This window comes from Mesoplodon densirostris, chromosome 9 (genome assembly GCF_025265405.1).
Source record: "Mesoplodon densirostris isolate mMesDen1 chromosome 9, mMesDen1 primary haplotype, whole genome shotgun sequence".
In the NCBI taxonomy this organism is placed as follows: Eukaryota; Metazoa; Chordata; class Mammalia; order Artiodactyla; family Ziphiidae; genus Mesoplodon; species Mesoplodon densirostris.
Window position 1 is genome coordinate 108,711,805 of NC_082669.1, and position 27,677 is coordinate 108,739,481.

The window sequence follows — 27,677 nt, forward strand, 5'->3', positions numbered from 1 at the left end:
ATACTTGCTGGTAGGTGGCAATTATGGTTTTGTACAGAAATTTTAAAATCTGATCTGTATTCTGGAGCTAGTTGAGAAAGTATCTGCTCACCTGCTCAAGGCTTTTCACACAACAGTTTTGGGTATGACCAAACACTTGGACAAGCCTTACATTAGCCAGAGAATTCTGTAAGGAAAGCATACTTTCAGGAATTTATCCTAAGACACACCAAGATGAAATAAAAATAAGAGCTAACACTTATTGAGCTCTCACTATGTTTCACATCCCCTGGTAAGTACTCTGCATAGATTATCTCATCTCATCCACACAACCTTACAAGATAGTTCCTATTGTTATTACCATATCATAAAACAGAAAACTAAGGTTAGAACTTGTCCAGGGTTAGCGTTGCCAGATTGAGCAAATAAAAGTACAGCATGCCCTGGTAAACTTGAATTTTGGATAAACAATAATATCTTAGTAAAAGTATATTCCACATATTCTATGGGACATGCTAGTGAATTTTTTTAATCTGAAATTCAAATTTTAAGCCTCCTATATTTCCTCTGGCAACTGTATCTAGGGATAGATGAACACAGCCCATAGACTAGCCTATGCCCAGCCTCAAAGACCCCGGGTTTAGATGCTACACTGCAAAAAGCATATTCATGTCATTCTTTCTAATGGTAAAAAATTGGAGCCAACCCAAAGCTTGAATTTCTGGAATGGTACGACTGTACATTAATTTGGTGGGACAGTATGAACCCATTTAAAATAACAGCTAGAAACAGATCTCCACACCCATCAGAATGGCAAATAAAATGTCTGACACCATCAAGGGTCGGGAGAAGGTGGAGCAATGGCCGGTCTCCTGCACTGACTGCACCTTAGGACACTGATTTCAGACTTTGATGTGTACATAAATTTCAGACTTTGATGTGTACATAAATTTACTGGCCACGGCGGTAAAACGCATATTTTGATTACTTAAGTACGTCTGGCATGGGGCCTGCCGGCTGAAAAAAAAAAGCATAACCTAAACGTTGAGAATTATGCTTTGTTTGGCAGACAAAACCGAGGACTCAAGTCTGGGACGCAGCCTCTCAGGTAGCTCTGCGGGAGTGCTCTGAAGAGGTAAGGGGGGAGACAGGATAGATAGGAGTTTTTGCAACGAAGATCAGATAGTCTGAACATCAAAGGTTACTGTTAAAGAAAATCAGTCAAACCCAAGTTAAGGAATTTAGTGCTTTCCTATACATGGTAAGATGCAAGAGCCAGGGCGCATTAAGATCATTTCTTTGCGGTGCACCCTAACCAGCCAGAGCCAGGATCCTGTTCTTTCCCATACTGAGTGCACCATTTGGGGGCTTGGCAGCGGACAGCCCGTTTCCACCCTGAGTTACCTCCGGGCGGGCGTGCGGGGGCTGTAATGTGATGGCCTGATGGCTGCAACATCCTTTGCTTACTGATAGGTGGCTGAAGAGTCAGGATTTCTAGCAAGCCCCCCGTGACCCCATGTGCCTTCCTGCGGCTGCTCTGCGGGCACGCTGTACTTTCCCACCCTTACCACCAACCTGTGAGGTTTTATCACAGTTTCTGCCAAGCCTTGACATTTTAACCTAGTTCTTTTATCATAAGCGGGGTCGCACATTTTTCAGTATGTTTAAGGCATTTGTCTTCAATGAGCCCATTTATGTAAGAGTTAAAAACGCGAAGGCTGCCCGCGACCGACCCCTGAGCCCACCCGCAGGCGCTGACCCTCGGGAACATTGTGGAGCCCGGGGGCCGCGACGCGCCCGCAGCGGGCGGTGACGTCACGCGCGGCGCCGGGGCCGCCCGTCACGTGGTCCCGGCGGGCGCGCGCTCGGGCTGAGGCCGCGGCGCGGGCACTGGTCGAGCGCGGGGGGCGCTGGTGTGCCTGCTCCTGCGTTTTCTTGCCGGCAGCTCCGCCCGCTGCGGCGAATGAGGCTCGGACCCGGGCCGTGGCGGGAGGGAAGATGCCACAGCCTGAGTCCCGAAAGGCCGGGGTCCTTCGCTGCCGGCGTCGGGGTGAGTAGCGGATGGCCCGGCGGCGGCGTGTGAGCCTGCGCGGCCTCCGTCCGTCCCCTCAGCGCCTCAGGCGAGCGGCCGCGGCCCGAGCGCCCCGAGCGTCTGAGGCTTCGCTCCGGGCCGCGGCGGGGTCTCTGGCCGCTGGCCCGGCGTCCGGGAGTGTGTGTGGCGTTGGCAGAGCCGACGCGGCCCTGGAGGCCGGGGGTGGGCCGTGGGGGCGCCCGGCTCGCGGGGGGCGGCCGCGGGCGGCGTGAGAAAGACCTGCTCCGCCGCCCCACGGCTTTTTTTGCTAAAATGCCCCAGAAAATGGTTGCGGAAATTTTCAAAACGTATAGAAACTAGAGCGAATTGAGTAACGCCCTCGCTGGTACCCTGCTCTCAGTTTCCACGGTATTCGGGCAGTGTTCACATTTCCTTAAAGGAATTTTCTTTTTTTTTAATTGTTTTTTTAGTGGTTGGTTTGTGCCGCTCAGGATTTGAGCGGGTCCTTGCGTGGCGTTCGGTGGATGAGCATCTTAAGTTTCCCTTTTCTTTGCAAGGTATTTGTTGAAGAAATTGGGTTATTTGTCTTGCACAATTTCCCAGGCTCTTAAAGTACGTGCCGTTTGGATAAATATAAAAATATCAAGTCTCCACCCTCCAATACTGGTAGATTTCACCGTTTGAGTAATATTAATATGCCCATGATGGAAGAGCTTTGTGTATTTTTATCATCGAAGAAGATTTGGTCCAGCATCCTTTTTTACTTCGTGCTAGGAAAGCGGTTGGTTGGTTGGTTGGTTTTCCAAACGTAAGATGAAATTATAACTTTGAAATGCTTCTTACACTGCTATGCGCCAATAAAATATTGTGGTGCTACTCTCGTCCCCCAAATAAGAGTTTTAGGCCAGACTTTTTTTTTTTTTTTTAACTACACTTAATTCTTAGCTGTTACCTAGATATCCTAGATATATACCGTATGTTAAGGTCTACTCTGCCTTGAGAAAAATCGAAACCAGAAAACCTCTCTCTACCCTTAATGTTATCAGTAGAGCTTTTCAAATTAAATGTCATGTAACAGTAGTCCACACCGCTCCTGCCTTCTCTTGACAATTTCTGTGCAATTTGAGTTCTATCTTCACTTTTCTTTTCTTTTTTTTTTACTCTTTTATTATGGTGGTAAAATACACATACCATGAAGTTTATTGTTCTAAGCATTTTTTTTTTTTTTTTGCGGTACGCGGGCCTCTCACTGTTGCGGCCTCTCCCGTTGCGGAGCACAGGCTCCGGACGCGCAGGCTCAGCGGCCATGGCTCACGGGCCCAGCCGCTCCGCGGCATGTGGGATCCTCCCGGACTGGGGCACGAACCCACCAGGGAGGCCCTCTAAGCATTTTTAAGTGTACAGCTCAGAGGTACTAAGTACATTCACAATATTGTGTCACCATCACCACTATTTCCAAAAGTTTCTCCTTACCCTAAACACAAACTCTGAAACCATTAAGCATTAACTCCCCATTTCCCCTCCTCCCAGCCCTTTCTGTCTCTGAATTTGCTTATTCTAGAGGCCTCACAGAATTGGAATCGTACAGTATTTGCCCTTTTGTGTTTGGCTTATTTCATCTGATGTGTTCAAGGTTCATCCATGCCGTAGTGTCTCTCAGACATCATTCTTGGGTATGGCTGGCTAATACTCTGCCGAGTGGCTGTAACACAGTTTGTTTATACATTCATCCGTTGATGGACACTAGGTTGTTGCTGTTTTTTGGCTGCTATGAATAACACTGCTGTGAACATGTGTTTACATGTGTCTGGGTGAGTCTATGTTTTTGATTCTTTGGGGTATACATCTGGGAGTGGAATTGCTGGGTCATGTGGTGAATCTGTGTTTAAACTTTTTGAGGAACTAGCAAACTCTTCTTCACATTTTTAAAACTGTTTTCTTAAAGGCCTTCATACCTTACTGATTGCTAAATCTGATGGCCCTACCTCAACTCTTGCTGGCTTGATCTGACCGCTCTGTAAATCTTTTTTTTTTTTTAATTTTTTTTTTTATTTTGCGGTACACGGGCCCCTCACTGTTGTGGCCTCTCCTGTTGCGGAGCACAGGCTCCAGACGCGCAGGCTCAGCGGCCATGGCCCAGCCGCTCCGCGGCATGTGGGATCTTCCCGGACCGGGTCACGAACCCATGTCCCCCGCATCAGCGGGCGGGCTCTCAACCACTGCGCCACCAGAGAAGCCCCTCTCTGTAAATCTTTGTGATGCCTTGTGTTGCTGGTCAGTACCCCTCTTGAGGTTCTCGGACTTTGTGATCCTTCTCAGGTCCTTCACAGTCTCTTCCTTCTACACAAGATCCTTAAATATGCATATCCCCAGAGATTCAGTACTTGCTCCCTAATCTACTTTACGCTCTTAATGACTTAAACCTCCCTCTGCTATTATTTCCATGTAACTTAAACTGTAATTTTGATGTTTATTTTTAACTTCTCTCTGGGGTTTGGATTTGAATTTCAAGCTATGGATACCTCCATATTAGTGTTCTCCCCAATGCAGCATGTCCAGAACAAAATTTATCTTCTATTAAGCCTCCAAATCTGTTCTCTCCATGCTCCTCAGCGTCACTAAAACTTGAAAACTGAGTGTTGTTTTTATTCCTCCTTTCTCCCTTGGGGCCCCATGTCTGGTCAAGTTGGTAAGTGCAGACGCTTCTGCCAATGAGCCTCCTCTCCACTCACTTCCACAGCTCTAGATCAAGCCAGGATTGCCTCTTACTGGAATTTTTCTAACTGGCCTCCCTGGCTCTAGATTTTTTTTTTTTCCTCTGTCCAAACCATTTTACACACTGTTCCTAGAATTTTCTTCCTAAGGTGTATTTGCTTAAAGACATTAGTTATCTTCCTTTTTTGCATGCAGAACAAGTTAATTCTCATCCTCGGGGTCTTAGCCCCCAGCCTGTCCTCATAGAATTAATCACCTTCCACTAGCCTGAACCAGCTGTGTGTATTCATTGTAGCCAACCTTCCTACTTGTTATTCTGTTTGGAAAACTAAAAACAAATACATGTTGCAGTTTCTCAAGACTTCAGCTTTCTGCTTGAGATATTTCAGTTTTTGGCCATTGAAGTCTTAAAGTCAAACTTAAATCTTAACTTCTATAAGGCATTTCCTTCAAGTTTTTCAAATAAAATTAATTTGGCCTTTGTACTTACTTGTATATTACTGTGGTTTATTTATATCTTTATTATGGAATTTTTTAGAGTTTGCTTTAGGATATGCCCAGTTTTTCACCTGATTTATTATTTCTTTAGGATTTTTATTCTTAGAGAAAGTGGGATTACTGACCAAAGTGTGTAAAGGTTTTTAAGGCTCCTATGCCATTGTTAAACTGCTTTTTAAAAAGGCCCTGCAATTTATAACTTTCATCACTGATAACTGTATCATTTAACTACATGTACTTCAGTGAGTACTGAAAATGTTGCTAATTTGAGTTAGAAAATAGTACCTTATTTTTATTTGCATGTCTTTACTAATTATTGAGACTGAAGACTTTTTCCTGTGTGTTTCCAAGTCCATCCAGGTTGTTTCGTTTATCAATACAGCTGACCTTGAACAACACAGATTTGAACTGCACAGGTCCGTTTATACGCAGATTTTTTTGTCAACAGTAAATACTACAGTACAACAAGATATGTGATTGGTCGAATCCTCTGATATGGAAGGCCTACTGTATAAGCAGATTTTCACCTGCGTGGAGGATTGTCGTTCCTCCTTGCCTTATTGTTCAAGGGTCAACTGCAGTTGGAAAAATGCTATATGTAGAGTCTCAGCCCCAGCATTACAGAACAGAACAGAGTTTCTCAAACTTGGCATTGTTGACATTTTGAGCCAGATAATTCTTCATTGCTGGGGGCTGTCCTCTGCATTGTAGGATGTTTAGCAGCATCCCTGGCCTCTACCCACCACATGTTAGTAGCATCCCCCAATCTGTGACAACCAAAAATACTTCTGGACATTACCAAAAGACCCCGGTGGTGTCCCAGTTTTCCCAGACATTGCCAAATATCTCAGGCTCTGGCTGAGAACCACTGGGGTATAGAGAGTGGACTTAGAGCTAGGAGACTGACTTCACTGGTACAATTCACCCTTCTGATACTCTGCATCTATTCACAGCCTACAATGTGCATTTCCATGTGAACATTCTGTTATCTACAGACTAAATTGTAAAGTTGATCTATGAATCTTCTGTTAAATAATAAGGAGGAAGCAGAAGTGAGGAGAAAATACTTAATATATACAAATACACACAAAACCCGTAAGGACAGACTACTAGAATCTGTGTCCTGTGACTCCATGGACAAGAATTAGTGGAGAACTTAGTCGTGTAAGCACATTATAACCCCTAGAAACCAACATACATACAGAACCCAAAACGGTAGTGTAAAGGTCAAAGGAGCGTTTGTTGGGTTACATATATATACACACACACACACCCATTTATATATAAACACACATATATATATATATATATATATATATATATATATATTTAAAAGGTTTACTATGGAAAATTTCAGACATGAAGAAAACTAATAGATTTTAAATAACCTATTAATGCTCAATCTTTTTTCATCTGTAGTCCCTATCACTATGAACTCATGGATATTTATCTTATACTTTGGGTTATAATGCAATACCACTTTATTTTTTGCTCAAATTGTTTTAGCTATGGCCATTGTAAGCTCTTTCAGTTGGTTCCATCTGTTCCTTTGACATACCCCCATCATTGTGGGTTTTTTCTTTTTTTTTTTTTTTTGTGGTACTCCCTTACTTTCTGGCACTACAAGGTACTTCAGGCTCATCTTGTATATTTCCTTTCCCAGTCCTAGAGTCAGTCATTTCTTCAAGGAGCTTTGGTTCTTTTTATTGGAGAATGCTGTTAGAAACCAAGATTTGGGGGACTTCCCTGGTGGCGCAGTGATTAAGAATCCGCCTGCCAATTCAGGGGACATGGGTTTGAGCCCTGGTCCGGGAAGATCCCACATGCCACGGAGCAACTAAGCCCATGTGCCACAACTACTGAGCCTACGCTCTAGAGCTGGCGAGCCACAACTACTGAGCCCACATGCCACAACTACCAAAGCCTGTGCACCTAGAGCCCGTGCTCTGCAACAAGAGAAGCCACTGTGATGAGAAGCCCGTGCACCACAAGGAAGAGTAAACCCTGTTCGCTGCAACTAGAGAAAGCCTGCGCCCAGCAACGAAGACCCAACGCAGCCAAAAATAAATAACTAAATAAAATTTATTTAAAAAACCCCAAGATTTGGGCACTAGGTATGCTTGTTGTCACTTGGGGTGTCATTCTTCTAGGCCCTCTCATCTGACAAGCAAGGAAATATATATGTACATATATGGAAATATATGTGTAACCATCTGTATCTAAAGCTAACATGTTAAGCTAAACATGGATTCATACTCATGTCTTGAACTCTAATCCATTTTAATGCTATAAATTTCCTTCTAATCACTACTTTTGCTGCATCCCACAAATTTTAATAAGCTGTATTTTCATTTTCATTTAGTTCAAAATATTTTAAAATTTCTCTTGAGACTTTAATTTCCAGATATCTGGGTTTTTTTTTTTTAACCTTTCTGTTACTGATTTCTAGTTTAATTCCACTGTGTCTAAGAACATACTTTGTATGGTTTCTGTTCCTTTAAATCTGTTCAAGTGTGTTTTATGGCCCAGAATATGGTCTGCATTGGTGAATGTGGGCTAGAGAAGAATATGTATTCAGCTGTTGTTGGATGGAGTTTTCTTTAAATGTCAGATTAAGTTGATTGATGTGCTGCTCAGGTCATCTATTTCCTTACTGATTTTCTGTCTGCTCGATCTGTCAATTACTGACAGTGTTGTTGAAGTCTTTAACTATAATAGTGGATTTATCTCCTCTTTTCATTTTTCTCAGGTTTTGCTTCATGTGTTTTGATACCCTCTCCTTAGGTGTAAACAAGTACAAGATTGTTCTGTCTTCTTGGAGAATTGACCTCTTTATTATCATATAATGACCCTCTTTATCCCTAATTATCTGACAAAGTCTGCTTTGTCTGAAGTTAATATAGTTCAGCTTTCTTTTGGTTAGTGTCAGCATGGTATAGCTTTCCATCCTTTACTTTTAACATATATACATTTTTATATTTAAAGTTTGTTGCTTGTAGACTACTTATAGTTGGATCTTGTTTTGTCCACTGTGACTCTCTCTCTTTTGATATTGTATTTTTTAGACCATTCACATTTGAAGTGATTATTGATATAGTTGAGTAAATATCTTCCATGTTTGTAACTGTTTTGTATTCATTGCTTTTTTCTGTTTCCTTTTAATTGGGCATTCTATATGATTCAACTCTATCTCCTCTCTTAGAATGTATTAGTTTTCTGTTGCTGCTGTAACAAAAGAACACAAACTCAGTGGTGTAAAACAACACAATTTCTTTTACAGTTCTGTAGGTCAGAGGTTTGAAATGGGTCTCTGGGCTAAGCTCAAGGTGTGGGCAAGGCTATGTTACTTTCTGTAGGCTCTAAGGGAGAATCAATTTCCTTGCCCTTTTAAATTTCTAGAAGCCACCCACAGTCCTTGACTTGCGGCGTTCTTCCTCTATCTTTGAAGCCAGCAGTAGTGGGTCCAGTAGATTGCATCATTCTTATCTCCTCTTTTGTCTGCCTCTTCCATACTTAAGGGCTCTGTGATTACATCCGGCCCACCTGGATAATCCCAAATAATCTCTGTATTTTAAGGTCAGGTGATTAGCAACCTTATTCTGTCTGCTGCCTTAATCTGAGGATTAGAATGTGGATATTCCTGGGGGGCTATTATTCTGCCTACCACATAGCATATCAGTTATATTTATTTAAAAAATTTTTTGGTGATTGCCCTGGAGTTTACAATATGCATTTTAAATAAACCTGAATCTGCCTTAAAGTAACACCATATTGCTTGATGTGTCATATGGATACCTTGTTAATAGCATAATCCCAATTTGTGCCTCCCGCCGCTGTGACCTTGCTGTCACTCATTCACTTACCAGTGTGCTATGATCATCTAATACATTGTTACTATTATTACTTTAAACAAATGGTTGTTTTTTAGGTCAGTTAAGAATAAAAAAATAAAGGATTTTATCTTCATTTTATTTATTCCTTCTCTGATGCTCTTCTTTTCTTTATGTAGATCCAGGTTTCTGACCTGTATCATTTTCCTTCTGCTTGAAGAATTTTTTTTTTTTTTTTTTAACATTTCTTGCAGGACAGATCTACTGGCGATGAATTCCTCAGTTTTTTTTTTGGTCTGAAAAAGCCTTTATTTCTCCTTCACTTTTGAATTATAATATCGAGGAATATGGAATTCTAAAGTGGTGGTGGGGTTTCTTCCTTACTTTAAATATTTCACTCTGCTCTCTTCTTGCTTGCATGATTTCTGATGAGAAGTCCACTGTAATTCTTACTCCTTTCTCTGTAGTTAAGGTGTTTTTCACTCTCTAACTTCTTTCAAGATTTTTTGTCTTTTGATTTTCTGAATATGGTATACCTAGATGAGGGTTTTTGAGGGTATTTAATCTGTTTGGTGTTCTCTCAGCTTCCTGGGATCTGTCATTAATTTTGGAAAGTTCTTGGCCATTATTATTTCAAATATTTCTTCTGTTTCCTTTTCTTTTTTTTTCTCCTTCTGATATTCTAATAATGGGTATATGTTATACTTTCTGAAATTGTCCCACAGTTTTTGGATGTTCTGTTTTTTCCATTCTTTATCCTCTTTGCATTTCAGTTTGCAAAGTGTCTGTTGACCTATATTCAAGCTCACCGCTTCTTTCTTTGGCTGTATGGAGTTTCTGATGAGTCCTTGGGAGGGGCTTTTACAATGCTCTTGGTTTTTAGCATTTCCTTTTGATTGTTTCTTACAGTTTCTATCTGTTTACATTACCCTTCTGAAAGCGTGCACCTCAGATTGGGACTTGAACCCACATGCTGGGACTCAAATCCAGACTGGGACTTGAACCCACGTGACCGGGACTCGAACCCAGCCAAAACTCAGATTGGGACTTGAACCCACACGGCTGGGGCTCAAACCCAGCCAAAACCCACAGTCTTCCAACTGAGATCACACACCTGGTTTCAGGACTTAATGAAGCTCAGGTTCTCCATGTCTCATCACAGAAAGAATTCAGTGAGAGACAAAGTGATAGGTAAGAAGTGGATTTATTTAGAGAGAAGAGTGTGGGCCATCACAGAAGGTGAGAAAGGCACCAGGGTATGGGAGTGGGTAATTTCATAGGCTAATGAGTGGGAGGAGTATTCCAGCTATTTTAGGAAGGGCTGGGGATTTCCAGGAACTGGGCCACTGTCCACTTTTTGATCCTTATGGTCAGTCTTGGAACTGTCCTGGCGCCTGTGAGTGTGTCATTTAGCTTGCTGATGTGAGCGTATACTGAGGCTCAAGGTCTAGTGGAAAAAGTCGACTTGTTTGCCATCTTGGGCCCAGTTGGTTCTAATCAGTTTATGTCATGTCCTTAAGTTATGTCATTCTTTCAGAGGTTGTGCCCTGCCTCCTTCCCTCCTGCTTCACTGCTATTCTTTGCATGTTGTCTTTTTCCATTAGAGCCCTTAACATATTAATTACAGATATTTCAAAATCCCTGTCTGATAATCCCCAAATCTATGTCATCTGAGTCTGGTTCTAATGATTGCTTTGTCTTGTCAGACTGTTTTCTCTTATTATGCCTTGCATTTTTAGTTGTTTTTGCTGTTGAAAGAATGACATGTTGTATCAGGTAATAGGAACTACTAGGGGTTTGGCAGTGTTTAATGTTTGCTGTAGCTACAGGTGCCAGAGGCTTCAAGTTCTTCTAGTGCCCTTGTTTATATCTGCCCTCTTGACTTCGGGGTTTTCTAAGTACTGTTCCCCAGAGAGAGTCTGTGTCTTGCATCTCTTTCAGCTGTAACCCACCAGTATTATATTTGGAGCCCTGCTGGTGTGATGGTAAAAAGTGTGAGGGAGGGTAAGAGTTCTGCAATCTTTCAGTTAAATCTCAGCCTATGTCTGTGACCTTCACAAGTGTTCTCCATTGCTGTAGCTTTTTTCCTCCCTGTAACGTACTCCCTTCCCTAGCTGCAGAGTTCCCAGTCTATTTTCTGGAAGCCTTCACATTTGTTGACTACGTTTCCCTCCTTAGGTTTGACTGGAAGGCTTGGAGGGGCTGGAGTGGGAGGAATGCTCTTTCCTTCTTTCTTTCTTTTTTTTTTTATAACCAGGTTCTTTATTTTGAATTTCAAAAGTTTAATATTCCATTTATACCCCATTTCTCTTTAATTTCCTTAACTTGCCACATGCCCTTTCCTGTTTTGACATTCTAAATAATTCAAGCTATTTTGTAGAATACTATTAGCACATCTCAAATGCCTTTGATTGGAAGACGTTCAGTTCAGCCAACACTTATTTATTCATCACCTGGGTGCCAAGCCCTGTGTGAGGCACCTGGTCTGCATAGTTCTTCCCTTTATTTTCAGTTGTCAAAGGAGTCACTTCATCTGTGGTGCTTCAGTAGGCTAAAGTCAGCATTTGAGGGAAACAGGCAAAGATCCGATTTTCAAGTCCTTTGAATGAAGTTGTGAGCAGCTACCATGTAGCAAGTGCTGGCTAGATGCAGAATCTTCCCTCCAGGAACTTCATTTAACTGCCACTTAAAGCACCTTTAACTTTTCAAAGTAAAATGCTGAGGAATGCCTTTTCTTAATCTGGAGAAAGCTCTGGCAGTGTCTTTTCCCCTGGAGCATATGCCTTTGTTATGAAGGAAACTCTGGGCTTGTTTCTTGTTTTGCAATGATTACTCCTCCCCTCCCTGCTGTGGTCACGAGGGGAATCTTTCTGGGGCCTTCACCTTCACAGTGCAGACCTGGTGGGATTCCTGGAGGTAAAGCCCACAGAAGTGTGGACTCCCCCCCCCCAAAAAAAAAACCTCTGCATCCCTGCAGTTTTTCACTTTCACGCCAGTTTGCACCTAGTCTCCAGCACCAGTTTATGGCTCCTGCAGCTTCTGCTCCAGGTAAGCAGATCTCAGGTGTGTCTCCAGGTTTTGGGTGGTAGTTTGTCCTGTAACCTTAGTTTCTGATGGGTTCAAAAATGTCATTGATTTTCAGTTTGTTCTTGTAAGGATGGAAGTGATGGCTTCTAAGCCCTTTTCATGTTGGAGCTGAAAGCATGCTTTTTAACTTAGACTTTATGACTTGTTACCATCTTGAGTGAACTACATACATACATAGATTCAGGACAGCTGGTGTTGTATCTAGAGTTGATTATGGTAGGCTAAATTTGATACTTCATATTTATCAGCTGATTAACAGTGATTTCAAGCCACATTTCCTGATAGCTTTTGATTTCCTTAGAAAAGCTTAGCACTTTGAAATATTCTTTTTTTGCAAGTATAAAAATATCTTGCAACTCTTCAGAAAAGCTTTTTGTATGCATTATTTTGTACTTTATAGTCAACAAAAGCTATAGAAGCTCAGTCTTTATTAAATTTTCTATTTATAAATAAAAAATTAGTACATGTAAGAATTTGTCAAATTGTCCCTTATCTGCAGAAACCTGATTCTGCTAGTTTGAGTTCCTCCTGAAGCAAATCCTGAGATATAAATTCAAATCCAAATTGTGAGTAATCCCAGGACACACCGGTATGGGAATGAGGAAGCAAGAGGTAGGAAAGTCAGACAGTAAAGGGCATGTTTTTAAACCGGTTTCCACTGTGGGCAATTAAAGCTTAATAATGCTGGGGAACACTGGGAGCTCATGTAGAATTACAGGTGGAGAGTTATCCTGATGGGGAGAGTGGGAAGGAGCTGGCCTTTTTTACCAGTCCACTGTTGAGGGCTGCCCTTTGGGAGGGACACATTGCCCCATGTTTGTGGGCCTACCCTGCAGGTGGGCAGATGGGCTCCAGAGGCTGGCGATGCAGGTGCTGGCAGTTGGAAGTCAGACCTACCTGTGCAGGTTGGTAAGGCTCGAGAGGATGGGCAAATGACATTGTCTGCTGTATTGATTTACTACAGCGTGATTCAACAGGATGAGCTAGGGTAGAAATTGGTTGTTTGCCAATTAGATTTGTTAGCCTTCTAAATCTCTTGAGGTGGTAGATTGCATTCAGAAATGAGTTTTCTGGGCTTCCCTGGTGGCGTGGTGGTTGAGAGTCCGCCTGCCCATGCAGGGGACACGGGTTCATGCCCCGGTCTGGGAGGATCCCACATGCCGCGGAGCGGCTGGGCCCGTGAGCCATGGCCGCTGAGCCTGCGCGTCTGGAGCCTGTGCTCAGCAACGGGAGAGGCCACAACAGTGAGAGGCCTGCGTACCGCAAAACAAAAAAAAAAAGAAATGAGTTTTCTGAAAAAGCCGGAAGATTCTGTCACATTATGATTTGCTGATGGTCTCTTTTTGGTAGTACCTAGCCTGTTCACTTTGAAATACAAAAGCAGGGAATTCCCTGGGAGGTCCATTGGTTAGGACTCCACGCTTTCACTGCTGAGGGGCCCGGGTTCAGTCGCTGGTTGGGCAACTAAGATCCCATAAGCTGCATGGTGTGGCCAAAAAAAAAAAAATTGAAAAAAAATTGAAAAAAACCTCCAAAAGCAACAGTTTAACCCTAGCCTTGTGTTTCTGGTAATGGCAGACTGGGTAACTTCATTCAAGCTAGTTGATGCTCCTGAAAAGTCTGAGAATTTACAAAATAGTAAAGAATTACTGGGCTAAGATTTTAGGAGATGATAGAAATCCAGAGAGGTGAACTTCTTGCTTGGGAGGAGAATTACTGATATCTTGAATCTTGTGGGAAACATAAATTTATGTTAAAAAAATCACTGGATGATATATTTTTTAAAGAGTGGCAAATAGGAAATCACTGGTCTGTTCCTTGCCAGGTGGTATTACACAGTGATTAAGGACATAGCGCTGACATCAGATCACCGGGATTCAAATCCAGTTTCTCCCCGTACTAGCTCTGTATGCTTAAAGCACGTTACTTAATTTCTCTAAAATCAAAAGGGAAAAAGATAAACATTGTTCTTTCCCTATCTATTATATTTTACACCGTGGACTAGTATTTTGCTCTATTTTTGTTAGTCTTAATTTGCGTATTTGACTAATGTACATAAACCACTTTGTTGGCACTGTATACCCCAAGAGGCTCATGACGTGCTAGCAGAATAAAACACTCAATAGCCATGGTTTAAGGATAGTCAACTCCGTTAGTATGTCTTTGGACCCTAGGACAAAGCTGGCTGTAGAAGGCCGTGTTGACCATGGATGTATGTATGCTGTCTGTATTGTATGTGTTTGTATATTTCAGAACACTTATTTCTAGCAACTATTTTTTTTCTTGTTCATTTATTTCATCTTTATCTGATGTACTTTTGGTTTAATCCCCTTTTTTATGGGCAGAAAGGGAACAAGAAATAATAGTTTTATAGTTTGGGGGGTTGTGTTTATGTACTCTTCATTTTATGCGCCTCTGTCAGAAGTTGCAGTCTGGAGGCTGGTCAACAGCTTTTGCAGTTTTTGAGTTTGAATTGCTTCAGGTGGGGGACATGCCCTGCCACTTGCCACCACTCTTATGTTTTTTCTCTCTTGCTTCTTTTATAGGCTTGGCTTCTGACTACAGATGTACATGTTTGTTGTGCAGGCCCTTATGAGGCTATGGTCACTTTCTCCTTATTTTCTTCCACAGGTCTTAACCAGGGAGAGCTGCTACTTTCTACTTATAGTCAGCCTTTACCAGCCCATATTCACTCACCAAGCAGGTGTCCTAAGTTTGGATATTTTAAGTACTTTGTCATATTGTCTGTCCTTTTAGTTTTCTTTTCTTTAGTGTTTAATTAAATTTGCTTCTACCTCCAATCAACATTACCATGTGGTTTTCATCTGCATTTGAGGTATAATATATAGACAGTTACATGTATTTATGCTTCTTGATTTTCTTATAGAGAGGAGATTCATAAATATCAGAGGTCAAAGGATTGTTCTCCGGGAGCATATGATGTCTGGAATTTGCTCTGAACCTTTCCTAATTCAGTAATCGCCTTATTTATAATTATGAACTATATTTCCTTCTAGTCTTCAGAGTAGATAAGGAATGAGAAAGAATCGTGTACTTTTGTGTTGTCATCACCTGGTAATTTCACAGGGTATGTAGGAAGGGCAGTGTTGTAAGTCAGTATTTGTCCTTACATGACTACAGCTGAGTTAAAATATGAACGTGTCTCTCTCAAGGAAAAAGCTAACAAATGTTTGCTGTTTGACCCTTTGGAATATAGAGTATACTGATGAGAAAGTAGCTAGAAACTACTGAAAGGTAAATACTTAACATTTAAAGAGAGACATTTTAAACTTCATTAAATATTATGAAAATTGAAGGAAAATGGGGGCTGTCCTGTTCAGTTAAACTGAATTGTCTCATTAGCCTTGTAGTAAAAAATAAAGATGGATATTCAAAGAGGAATGCTAATTTCAGACTAGATAACATTTTATAGAGAAAAAACAGTTTTTCAAATCATGCTTTTAGAATATTTGTTTAGTGTCCAAATTTTATTCTCAAATTTTTGACAAATTAATGGAATTAAAATATTTCTTTCTTTAAGTATGCTAAAATCCCTTTGCTTCTGAGGTTAAAAGAAAAGGCCATATATTTCATTTGAAGCCTTCTACTATTTAATCCTCTCCAAATTTGTTCTTATATTTTTAAGTTAGGAAAGGCAATTTTTTCCTCAGAAAATTTTTACCCTGATTATTAAAAAATACATATTCTTTGTATTTCTTTTTAAATGAAGAAAAATAGAACATTATCCATAATGCTGCTAACCATAATCTATTAAATTTATTTTTCAGTAACTGCAAATAGCAGTATAACATTTTATGGCTAGTGTAGAAAGATTAAAAACAACTAGTAGAATTTACAGCTAAATATTAATAGTGGTGAGATTTCAGGGGGGTTTTAATTTTTAACTTTTGGCTCATCTGCACTGTGATGAGAAAAACAACTTTTGAGGAAAACAACTTTGTTTTTCTGAGTTGCTGCGTAGGCATTTTACACTATGATAACTCTACTCACACCCAGAGTCTAGACATTCAGATCAGGGCTTGAGTTTAGGGTGCCTGCCCTAAGTTCCCACTTCGCTTTCCGCAGGGCATCTATTTTTTTTAATTTTTTTTTTTTTTTTTTGGCTGCGTTGGGTCTTCGTTGCTGTGTGCTGGCTTCTCCTTATGCTGGCTTCTCTTGCTGTGGAGCACGGGCTCTAGGCACGCGGGCTTCAGTAGTTGTGGCACAGGGGCTTAGTTGCTCCGCGGCATGTGGGATCTTCCCGGACCAGGGCTCGAACCCATGTTCCCCTGCATTGGCCGGCGGATTCTTAACCACTGCGCCACCAGGGAAGTCCCCTCACTCAGCATTTTTAATTCAGTACACCAGCTCCCGCTTCTCAACACATGTATTTTCTGATTTTTAGCATAATAGCAGAACTTAAAGTGTCAATCCCCGGCACCTTACATAGTGTCTGGCATATAAAGCTCCTACTGTGTTCCCAGTGTTAGCCCTTTCTTTAGGATTATTTAATGATCTTCAGAAGAAAAATGTTGGATCATTTAGTACATTTAATAGGCTTTGATTGGAAAATTAATGGAATGATTTTAAGTATCTGTAGAATGACACTGTATAATGGGCATTGTCTTAGTGAACTGTACATAATCTAACTACTTTATGAAGCGTAACTGAGTAGTAGTGGATATGTACTGTGTTCTTTGTTACTGGAAGATGACTGTGAAAAGTATCTCAAAATGGGTCTTCTTAGCTTCAACTATTGTGCTATTGAGAAATACCCTTCACTCTAATCTGATAATGATGCAGGAGTTTAACTTCAGTGAGATCTCATGAGATTTTAGACCTTTGTGACCCAATAGTTTGCCACAGAACATTTTTGGTGTAACAGTAGATGCTGATGGTAGCAAAAAAAGCCTTGGCTTTTGAACAGCCACTATGGAAAACAGTGTGAAGTTTCCTCAAAAAATTAAAAATAGAGCCACCATACGATCCAGCAAATCCACTCCTGGGTATTTTTCTGAAGAAAACATAAAACACTAATTCGAAAAGATGTATGCACCCCTATGTTCATTGCAGCATTATTTATAATAGTCAAGATATGGAAGCAACCTATGTATCCACTGATAGATAAATGATAAAGAAGATGTGATATACACACACACACACAATGGAATATTATTCAGCTATTAAAAAACAATGGAACCTTGCTATTTGTGACAACATGGATGGACCTAGAGGGTATTATGCTAAGTGAAATAAGTCAAAGAAAGATTTCACTTATATGTGGAATCTAAAAAAACCAAACAGACATAAAACAGAAACAGACTCATAGATACAGAAAAACTGGTAATTGCCAGAGAGGATGGGGGGTGGAGGAATGCATGAAATAGGTAAGGAAATTAAGAGGTACAGACTTCCAGTTATAAAATAAGTCACAGGGATGCAATGTACAGCATAAGAAATAATAGTCAATAATGTTGTAATAACTTTGTGGTGACAGATGATAACTTATCGTGGTGATCATTTTGTAAGGTATAAAAATACCGAATCACTCTTGTATACTTGAGACTAATATAATATTGTAAGTCAGTTATAGTTCAGTAAAAAAAATGACAATGAAACTGTCTATGTAAACTGTTTAGCTGTCTTCCTCCTCTCCTCCTCTTCCTTCAGAGTAAACACTGATTTCCCAGGATGTGCTCTGCTTACATATTATACTCTTCTCTGAGATTTCTTGTTGCACAGAATCTAAACAGTGTCCTGAAACTTCTTTTGGAACAGAAATACACCTTAAAAATTATATAGTTATTTGTTAATTGTTAACACTAGATACTGTGCTAAACATAATGGGTTTGGAAAGATGGGAATGATCCTGTCCTTAAGGGGGTTTGCTTATAGTAAGTATAACAGTGCTTATACTATAGGCAAATTGTTCATTGGTATATCTCCAGTCCGTATATCTGGAAAGGATTCTTCTGTCATTAACTGTACCTCTCCAGATTCTGAGTGTTGGCATCTCATTTTCCATCCACAACATTCAGTCTTTCCAGGTCACTCTCTTTGGTAACATAACTCCAACAATCATTCAGCCACACCGGAGTCTCTGATCATTGGCCCAGCCACATTTTTTCATCCTGCTTCATTCTTCCTTATCCTCTCATTTCCCCTTGTCTGGCTTAAGTCTGTGGTTTGTCATTCTAATCAGCACATTGCATATACCTTTCCCCATTCTTCTTCTCCTGTACCTCCCTGGCAAAACCCTGACTCTTAGCTTACAAGGCACCTGTTCCTGAGCAGCTCCCACACCACGGCTAGAGAAAACATGAAACCATACCATCTTGTCTCACTGCAAATTCATGTAAACAGGTGGTTAGTCTTTTATTCATTTAAGTTTTAAAAAATATATTACATTGATATCCAACTGCTGAAGTTTTCGCTTTATTAACTATTCAAGTCTATGATTGAAAGTGTTTGGTTACTAGTTGTTTTGTATTAACTAACCTTAAATATTTGCTTTGACCCTCCTTTTAAAGGCTTTCAAGCCTTGGATGTTGAAGCCATGGGTATATAGAAGGAATGGTAAACAGTACGAAGCAAAAACACTTTATTGTGTAGATGCTGGATTCATTATTTGTTAGCATAGATTAGATTAAATTTTCAGCCTTTTGATTTTTGTTTGGATGTTTTAATTTCTTTCCTTAAGCAGTTAGGGACCTGTTACTTTATTATATAACAGGCATCTGATTGGTTTCCACTTATTTTATATTTGGTTGTTAACTTCTTGACCTGTCTAAAGGACTTCTGAAGTCTTTTGCTTCTGAAGATTTATGATTAATTATATTTAAAAAATGACCTGATTTTGTAAATTCCTCTCATTTTTATAGGTTCCTTAATTTAGTATAATGATTCACTACATAAAACAATTTCTCTAAAAAAATTACCATAACATGGCTTGAAAAAAATAATAATTTTTACCTGATAGGATTGTTGAAAGTTAATACATTTTACAGTTCAGGACAAGGACTCTTGATGTTGAGCTGTTGTGGAGAGGATGATCTGGGGGTGTTCTGTGAAGAATCTGGACAGAGTTGGCCAAATCTTATGGGTGAGGTCTTCAGGATAAAACTTTTTCACTTTGCCCTTAAGTGCTGGCAGCCAAGAGGTAGCCTAACATCATGCAGTGAATAAAATGGAAAGTAGCCTCCTGTTTTATCACAAAGAGCTTTATTTAATTTGTGAAATTGGACAGTGAGAGCCTGTTGTTTTTTGTACCTTTTCTAATAATAAGTATGGCTGTTGTCTTGCCCAGTTGTCATACTGTTGTTGACATAAAGTAGTCATAATCTCCATGTGTAGCATTAGGTATTGCTTGACTCAAACAGGATAGTAAACATTTGTTTTGAAATCCTGTATTTTACAGCATATTGATAATCATATTACCGTAATTTTTTAATTTCAATAAATATTTATTAAATGTTTGCTATGTGCCAGATTTTGTTATAAGCTCAGGGGATACTGTAGGAAATAGAAAAGACAAAAAACTTGCTCTGATGAAGCTTACATTCTAGCAGGGGGGAGATAGATAATAAATAATAAACATAATGAATAAGGAGTTAATGTAGTATGTAAGAAGGTGGTAAGCTGCATGGAGTAGGGAAGACAGGAAGTGCTGATGTTTGGCAGTTGAGTTGCAGTTTTAAATATGGTAGTCTAGATAGAACTTTGTTGAGAAGGTAATATTTGAGCAAAGATTCAATAGAGGTGAACTTAGCTGGGGTGAAAAGTATTTTGGCAGAGGGAAGAACCAACGCATAATCCCTAATACATTTAGTGATGTATAAGGGACCAGTTTCTAGGATGAATAAATGAGGAGGGAAGTAGTCGGAGATATAGTCAGACTATTAGGGACTTGTAGGTCATTGTAAGGAGCAGATGGTCACAAATACGTTTAATATTATATTTTAAATTTAGACCTAATGAGGAGGAAAAAGTTAACATGTGTTGAATTTGTCCTATATTCTTTCATTCTGTAGATATTTTTCAGCATCTTCTATGTGCCATTTATTGTGCTAAGTGAGGGGAGTACAGTGAGCAAAGAAACAGCCACAAAAGGTAGCCACAGTTTTTATGGAGATTATCTTGGTCCAGTGCAAATCAGTGTTTGTGTGCTAACCATTGTGCCTGATGCTTTACAAATATTATCTTACATAATTGTAAGTATTTTATTTAATTCTAAGTATCTAGTAAGATAGACAGTATTGTTAACTTGGAATACAGTTGATGAAGATGAGGCTAAGAAAATTTGGTATTTTTTCCAAAGTTGCATAGCCAGTATGTGACAGAATGGGATTAGAACTTAATCTTGTCTTTTCATTCTGTTGTTTGGTTCCCAATCTGTCTCTGCATCATAGGTAACCTATTAACTGTGGAAGCTTGTTAAAGCTGTAGACCCCTTAGCGCTGCCTCCGCAAATTCTTGTTTAGTGCATCTGGCACTGAGCCCCGGGGATCTGCATTTGTAATAAACACTCTAGGGACTCCTGTATTTTGGAACTGTTGCCTTCAATATTATATTTATGGTGGGCATCCTAATCTTGTCCCTTTTTTTTTTTACATCTTTATTGGAGTATAATTGCTGTACAATGGTGTGTTAGTTTCTGCTTTATAAGAAAGTGAATCAGTTATACATATACATATGTTCCCATATCTCTTCCCTCTTGCGTCTCCTTCCCTCCCACCCTCCCTATCCCACCCCTCTAGGTGGTCACAAAGCACCAAGCTGATCTCCCTGTGCTATGCGGCTGCTTCCCACTAGCTATCTGTTTTACATTTGGTAGTGTATATATGTCCATGCCACTCTCTCGCTTTGTCACAGCTTACCCTTCCCCCTCCCCATATCCTCAAGTCCATTCTCTAGTAGGTCTGTGTCTTTATTCCTGTCTTACCCCTAGGTTCTTCATGACATTTTTTTTCTTAAATTCCATATATATGTGTTAGCATACCGTATTTGTCTTTCTCTTTCTGACTTACTTCACTCTGTATGACAGACTCTAGGTCTATCCACCTCATTACAAATAGCTCAGTTTCGTTTCTTTTTATGGCTGAGTAATATTCCATTGTATATATGTGCCACATCTTCTTTATCCATTCATCTGATGATGGACCCTTAGGTTGTTTCCAGCTCCAGGCTATTGTGAATAGAGCTGCAATGAACATTTTGGTACATGTCTCTTTTTTTTTTTTTTTGTGTGTGTGTGGTACGCGGGCTTCTCACTGCTGTGGCTTCTCCCATTGCGGAGCACAGGCTCCGGATGCGCAGGCTCAGCGGCCATGGCGCACGGACGCAGCCGCTCCGCGGCATGTGGGATCTTTCCAAACCGGGGCACGAACCCGTGTCCCCTGCATCGGCAGGCGGACTCTCAACCACTGCGCCACCAGGGAAGCCCGGTACATGTCTCTTTTTGAATTATGGTTTTCTCAGGGTATATGCCTAGTAGTGGGATTGCTGGGTCATATGGTAGTTCTATTTTTAGTTTTTTAAGGAACCTCCATACTGTTCTCCATAATGGCTGTACCAATTCACATTTCCACCAGCAGTGCAAGAGTGTTCCCTTTTCTCCACACCCTCTCCAGCATTTATTGTTTCTAGATTTCTTGATGATGGCCATTCTGACTGGTGTGAGATGATATCTCATTGTAGTTTTGATTTGCATTTCTCTAATGATTAATGATGTTGAGCATTCTTTCACGTGTTTGTTGGCAGTCTGTATATCTTCTTTGGAGAAATGCCTATTTAAGTCTTCTGCCCATTTTTGGATTGGGTTGTTTGTTTTTTTGCTATTGAGCTGCCTGAGCTGTTTATAAATTTTGGAGATTAATCCTTTGTCAGTTGCTTCATTTGCAAATATTTTCTCCCATTCTGAGGGTTGTCTTTTGGTCTTGTTTATGGTTTCCTTTGCTGTGCAAAAGCTTTGAAGTTTCATTAGGTCCCATTTGTTTATCTTTGTTTTTATTTCCATTTCTCTAGGAGGTGGGTCCAAAAGGATCTTGCTGTGATTTATGTCATAGAGTGTTCTGCCTATGTTTTCCACTAAGAGTTTGATAGTTTCTGGCCTTACATTTAGGTCTTTAATCCATTTTGAGCTTATTTTTGTGTATGGTGTTAGGGAATGATCTAATCTCATACTTTTACATGTCCCTGTCCAGTTTTCGCAGCACCACTTATTGAAGAGGCTGTCCTTTCTCCACTGTACATTCCTGCCTCCTTTATCAAAGATAAGTTGACCATATGTGCGTGGGTTTATCTCTGGGCTTTCTATCCTGTTCCATTGATCTATCTTTCTGTTTTTGTGCCAGTACCACACTGTCTTGATTACTGTAGCTTTGTAGTATAGTCTGAAGTCAGGGAGCCTGATTCCTCCAGCTCCGTTTTTTTTTTTTTTTTTTTTTTTTTTTTTTGCGGTATGCGGGCCTCTCACTGCTGTGGACTCAAGCTCCGTTTTTCATTCTCAAGATTGCTTTGGCTATTCGGGGTCTTTTGTTTTTCCAAACAAATTCATTGATTAGCTCTAGTAGTTTTCTGGTAGCATCTTTAGGATTCTCTATGTATAGTATCATGTCATCTGCAAACAGTGACAGCTTTACTTCTTCTTTTCCAATTTGGATTCCTTTTATTTCCTTTTCTTCTCTGATTGCTGTGGCTAAAACTTCCAAAACTAAGTTGAATAAGATTGGTGAGAGTGGGCAGCCTTGTTTCGTTCCTGATCTTAGTGGAAATGGTTTCAGTTTTTCACCATTGAGGACTATGTTGGCTGTGGGTTTGTCATATATGGCCTTTATTATGTTGAGGAAAGTTCCCTCTATGCCTACTTTCTGCAGGGTTTTTATCATAAATGGGTGTTGAATTTTGTCAAAAGCTTTCTCTGCATCTATTGAGATGATCATATGGTTTTTCTCCTTCAATTTGTTAATATGGTGTATCACATTGATTGATTTGCATATATTGAAGAATCCTTGCATTCCTGGAATAAACCCCACTTGATCATGGTGTATGATCCTTTTAATGTGCTGTTGGATTCTGTTTGCTAGTATTTTGTTGAGGATTTTTGCATCTATGTTCCTCAGTGATACTGGCCTGTAGTTTTCTTTCTTTGTGACATCCTTGTCTGGTTTTGGTATCAGGGTGATGGTGGCCTCGTAGAATGAGTTTGGGAGTGTTCCTCCCTCTGCTATATTTTGGAAGAGTTTGAGATGGGTAGGTGTTAGTTCTTCTCTAAATGTTTGATAGAATTCGCCTGTGAATCCATCTGGTCCTGGGCTTTTGTTTGTTGGAAGATTTTTTAATCATAGTTTCAATTTCAGTGCTTGTGATTGGTCTGTTCATATTTTGTATTTCTTCCTGAGTCAGTCTTGGCAGGTTGTGCATTTCTAAGAATTTTTCCATTTCTTCCAGGTTGTCCATTTATTGGCATAGAGTTGCTTGTAGTAATCTCTCATGATCTTTTGTATTTCTGCAGTGTTAGTTGTTACTTCTCCTTTTTCATTTCTAATTCTATTGATTTGAGTCTTCTCCCTTTTTTTCTTGATGAGTCTGGCTAATGGTTTATCAATTTTGTTTATCTTCTCAAAGAACCAGCTTTTAGTTTTATTGATCTTTGCTATCGTTTCCTTCATTTCTTTTTCATTTATTTCTGATCTGATCTTTATGATTTCTTTCCTTCTGCTAACTTTGGGGTTTTTTTGTTCTTCTTTCTCTAATTGCTTTAGGTGCAAGGTTAGGTTTTTTATTCGAGATGTTTCCTGTTTCTTAAGGTGGGATTGTATTGCTATAAACTTCCCTCTTAGAACTGCTTTTGCTGCATCCCATAGGTTTTGGGTCGTTGTGTCTCCATTGTCATGTGTTTCTAGGTATTCTTTTTATTTCCTCTTTGATTTCTTCAGTGATCACTTCGTTATTAAGTAGTGTATTGTTTAGCCTCCATGTGTTTGTATTTTTTACAGATCTTTTCCTGTAATTGATATCTAGTCTCATAGCAGTGTGGTCGGAAAAGATACTTGGTACAATTTTAATTTTCTTAAATTTACCAAGGTTTGATTTGTGACCCAAGATATGATCTATCCTGGAGAATGTTCCATGAGCACTTGAGAAAAATGTATATTCTGTTGTTTTTGGATGGAATGTCCTATAAATATCGATTAAGTCCATCTTGTTTAATGTATCATTTAAAGCTTGTGTTTCCTTATTTATTTTCATTTTGGATGATTTGTCCATTGGTGAAACTGAGGTGTTAAAGTCCCCTACTATGAATGTGTTACTGTCGATTTCCCCTTTTATGGCTGTTAGTATTTGCCTTATGTATTGAGGTGCTCCTATGTTGGGTGCATAAATATTTACAATTGTTATATCTTCTTCTTGGATCGATCCCTTGATCATTATGTAGTGTCCTTCTTTGTCTCTTCTAATAGTCTTTATTTTAAAGTCTATTTTGTCTGATATGAGAATTGCTACTCCAGCTTTCTTTTGGTTTCCATTTGCATGGAATATCTTTTTCCATCCCCTTACTTTCAGTCTGTATGTATCTCTAGGTCTGAAGTGGGTCTCTTGTAGACAGCATAGATATGGGTCTTGTTTTTGTATCCATTCAGCCAATCTGTGTTTTTTGGTGGGAGCATTTAGTCCATTTACATTTAAGGTAATTATTGATATGTATGTTCCTATTCCCATTTTCTTAATTGTTTTGGGTTCATTATTGTAGGTCTTTTCCTTCTCTTGTGTTTCTTGACTAGAGAAGTTCCTTTAGCATTTGTTGTAAAGCTGATTTGGTGGTGCTGAACTCTCTCAGCTTTTGCTTGTCTGTAAAGGTTTTAATTTCTCCATCAAATCTGAATGAGATACTTGCTGGGTAGAGTAATCTTGGTTGCAGGTTTTTCTCCTTCATCACTTTAAGTATGTCCTGCCACTCCCTTCTGGCTTGTAGAGTTTCTGCTGAGAGATCAGCTGTTATCCTGATGGGGATTCCCTTGTGTGTTATTTGTTGTTTTTGCCTTGCTGCTTTTAATATGATTTCTTTGTGTTTAATTTTTGACAGTTTGATTAATATGTGTCTTGGTGTATTTCTCCTTGGATTTATTCTGTATGGGACTCTCTGTGCCTCCTGGACTTGATTAACTATTTCCTTTCCCATATTAGGGAAGTTTTCAACTATAATCTCTTCAAATATTTTCTCAGTCCCTTTCTTTTTCTCTTCTTCTTCTGGAACCCCTATAATTCGAATGTTGGTGCGTTTAATGTTGTCCGTTAGGTCTCTGAGACTGTCCTCAGTTCTTTTAATTCTTTTTTTCTTTATTCTGTTCTGCAGTAGTTATTTCTGCTATTTTATCTTCCAGGTCATTTATCTGTTCTTCTACCTCAGTGATTCTGCTTTTGATCCCATCTAGAGTATTTTTAATTTCATTTATTGTGTTGTTCATCGTTGCTTGTTTCATCTTTAGTTCTCTAGGTCCTTGTTAAATGTTTCTTGCATTTTGTCTATTCTATTTCCAAGATTCTGGATCATCTTTACTATCATTATTCTGAATTCTTTTTCAGGTAGACAGCCTGTTTCCTATTCATTTATTAGGTCTGGTGGGTTTTTATCTTGCTCCTTCATCTGCTGTGTTTTTCTGTCTTCTCATTTTGCTTATCTTACTGTGTTTTGGGTCTCCTTTTTGCAGGCTGCAGGTTTGTAGTTCCCGTTGTTTTTGGTGTTTGTCCCCAGTGGCTAAAGTTGGTTCAGTGGGTTGTGTAGGCTTCCTGGTGGAGGGGACTAGTGCCTGTGTTCTGGTGGATGAGGCTGGATCTTGTCTTTCTGGTGGGCAGGTCCACGTCTGGTGGTGTGTTTTGGGGTGTCTGTGGCCTTATTGTGATTTTAGGCAGCCTCTCTGCTAATGGGTGGGGTTGTGTTCCTGTCTTGCTAGTTGTTTGGCATAGGGTGTGCAGCACTGTATCTTGCTGGTCATTGAGTGAAGCTGGGTGTTGGTGTTGAGATGGAGATCTCTGGCAGATTTTCGCCGTTTGATATCACGTGGAGCTGGGAGGTCTCTTGTGGGCCAGTGTCCTGCAGTTGGCTCTCCCACCTCAGAGGCACAGCAGTGACTCCTGGCTGCAGCACCAAGAACCCTTCATCCACACGGCTCAGAAAAAAAGGGAGAGAGAGAAAAAGAAAGAAAGAGAGAGAGAGGGAGGGAGGGAGGGAGAAAGGAAGGGAGAAAGAAAGAAAGGAAAGGAAGAGGGAGGGAGGGAGGAAGGAAGGAAAGAAAGAAAGAAGATAAAATAAAGGAAATAAAATAGTTATTAAAATAAAAAATAATTATTAAAAAAATTTTTTTAAAGAAAACAAACAAAATGGATGGATAGAACCTTAGGAAAAATGGTAGAAGCAAAGCTATACAGACAAAATCTCACACAGAAGCATACACATACTCACAAAAAGAGGAAAAGGGGAAAAAATCATAAATCTTGCTCTCAAAGTCCACCTCCTCAATTTGGGATGACTTGTTGTCTGTTCATGTATTCTACAGATGCAGGGTACATCAAGTTGATTGTGGAGCTTTAATCCACTGCTTCTGAGGCTGCTGGGAGAGATTTCCCTTTCTCTTCTTTGTTCTCACAGCTCCCGGGGCTCAGCTTTGGATGTGGCCCCACCTCTGTGTGTAGGTCGCCTGAGGGCGTCTGTTCTTCACTCAGACAGAACGGGGTTAAAGGAGCAGCTGATTCGGGGGCTCTGGCTCACTCAGGCTGGGGGAGAGCGAGGGGCACGGAGTGCGGGCGAGCCTGCGGTGGCAGAGGCCGACGTGACGTTGCACCAGCCCGAGGCGCACCGTGCGTTCTCCCGGGGAAGTTGTCCCTGGATCCCGGGACCCTGGCAGTGGCGGGCTGCACAGGGTGACCTGTGCTCGCACACAGGCTTCTTGGTGGCTGCAGCAGCAGCCTTAGCGTCTCATGCCCGTCTCTGGGGTCTGCGCTTTTAGCCACGGCTCGCGCCCGTCTCTGGAGCTCCTCTAAGCAGCGCTCCCAATCCCCTCTCCTCGCACACCAGGAAACAAAGAGGGAAGAAAAAGTCTCTTGCCTCTTCGGCAGGTCCAGACTTTTCCCCGGACTCCCTCCCGGCTAGCCTGGTGCACTAACCCTCTGCAGGCTGTGTTCACGCTGCTGCCAACCCCAGTCCTCTCCCTGCGCTCCGACCGCCAACCCCAGTCCTCTCCCTGCGCTCCGACCGAAGCCTGAGCCTCAGCTCCCTGCCCCACCCGCCTCTGCCAGTGAGCAGACAAGCCTCTCGGGCTGGTGAGTGCCGGTCGGCACCGATCCTCTGTGTGGGAATCTCTCCGCTTTTCCCTCCGCACCCCTGTTGCTGTGCTCTCCTCCGCTACTCCAAAGCTCCCCCCTCCGCCACCCACAGTCTCCGCCCGCGAAGGAGCTTCTAGTGTGTGGAAACCTTTCCTCCTTCATAGCTCCCGCCCACTGGTTCAGGTCCCGTCCCTATCCTTTTGTCTCTGTTTATT

At 40.7% G+C, this 27,677-nt stretch overlaps 1 protein-coding gene across 1 annotated transcript in view; it reads left to right on the forward strand.

Annotated features, from left to right (window-relative positions):
• The first annotated feature begins 1,852 nt into the window (after positions 1-1,852).
• Positions 1,853-27,677, forward strand: part of GALNT11 (polypeptide N-acetylgalactosaminyltransferase 11) — a 55,424-nt gene continuing 29,599 nt past the window's right edge. Inside the window, exon 1 of the mRNA XM_060107672.1 lies at positions 1,853-2,029. The gene's annotated coding sequence lies outside the window, so the exon portion shown is untranslated. The remainder of the gene's footprint in view (positions 2,030-27,677) is intronic.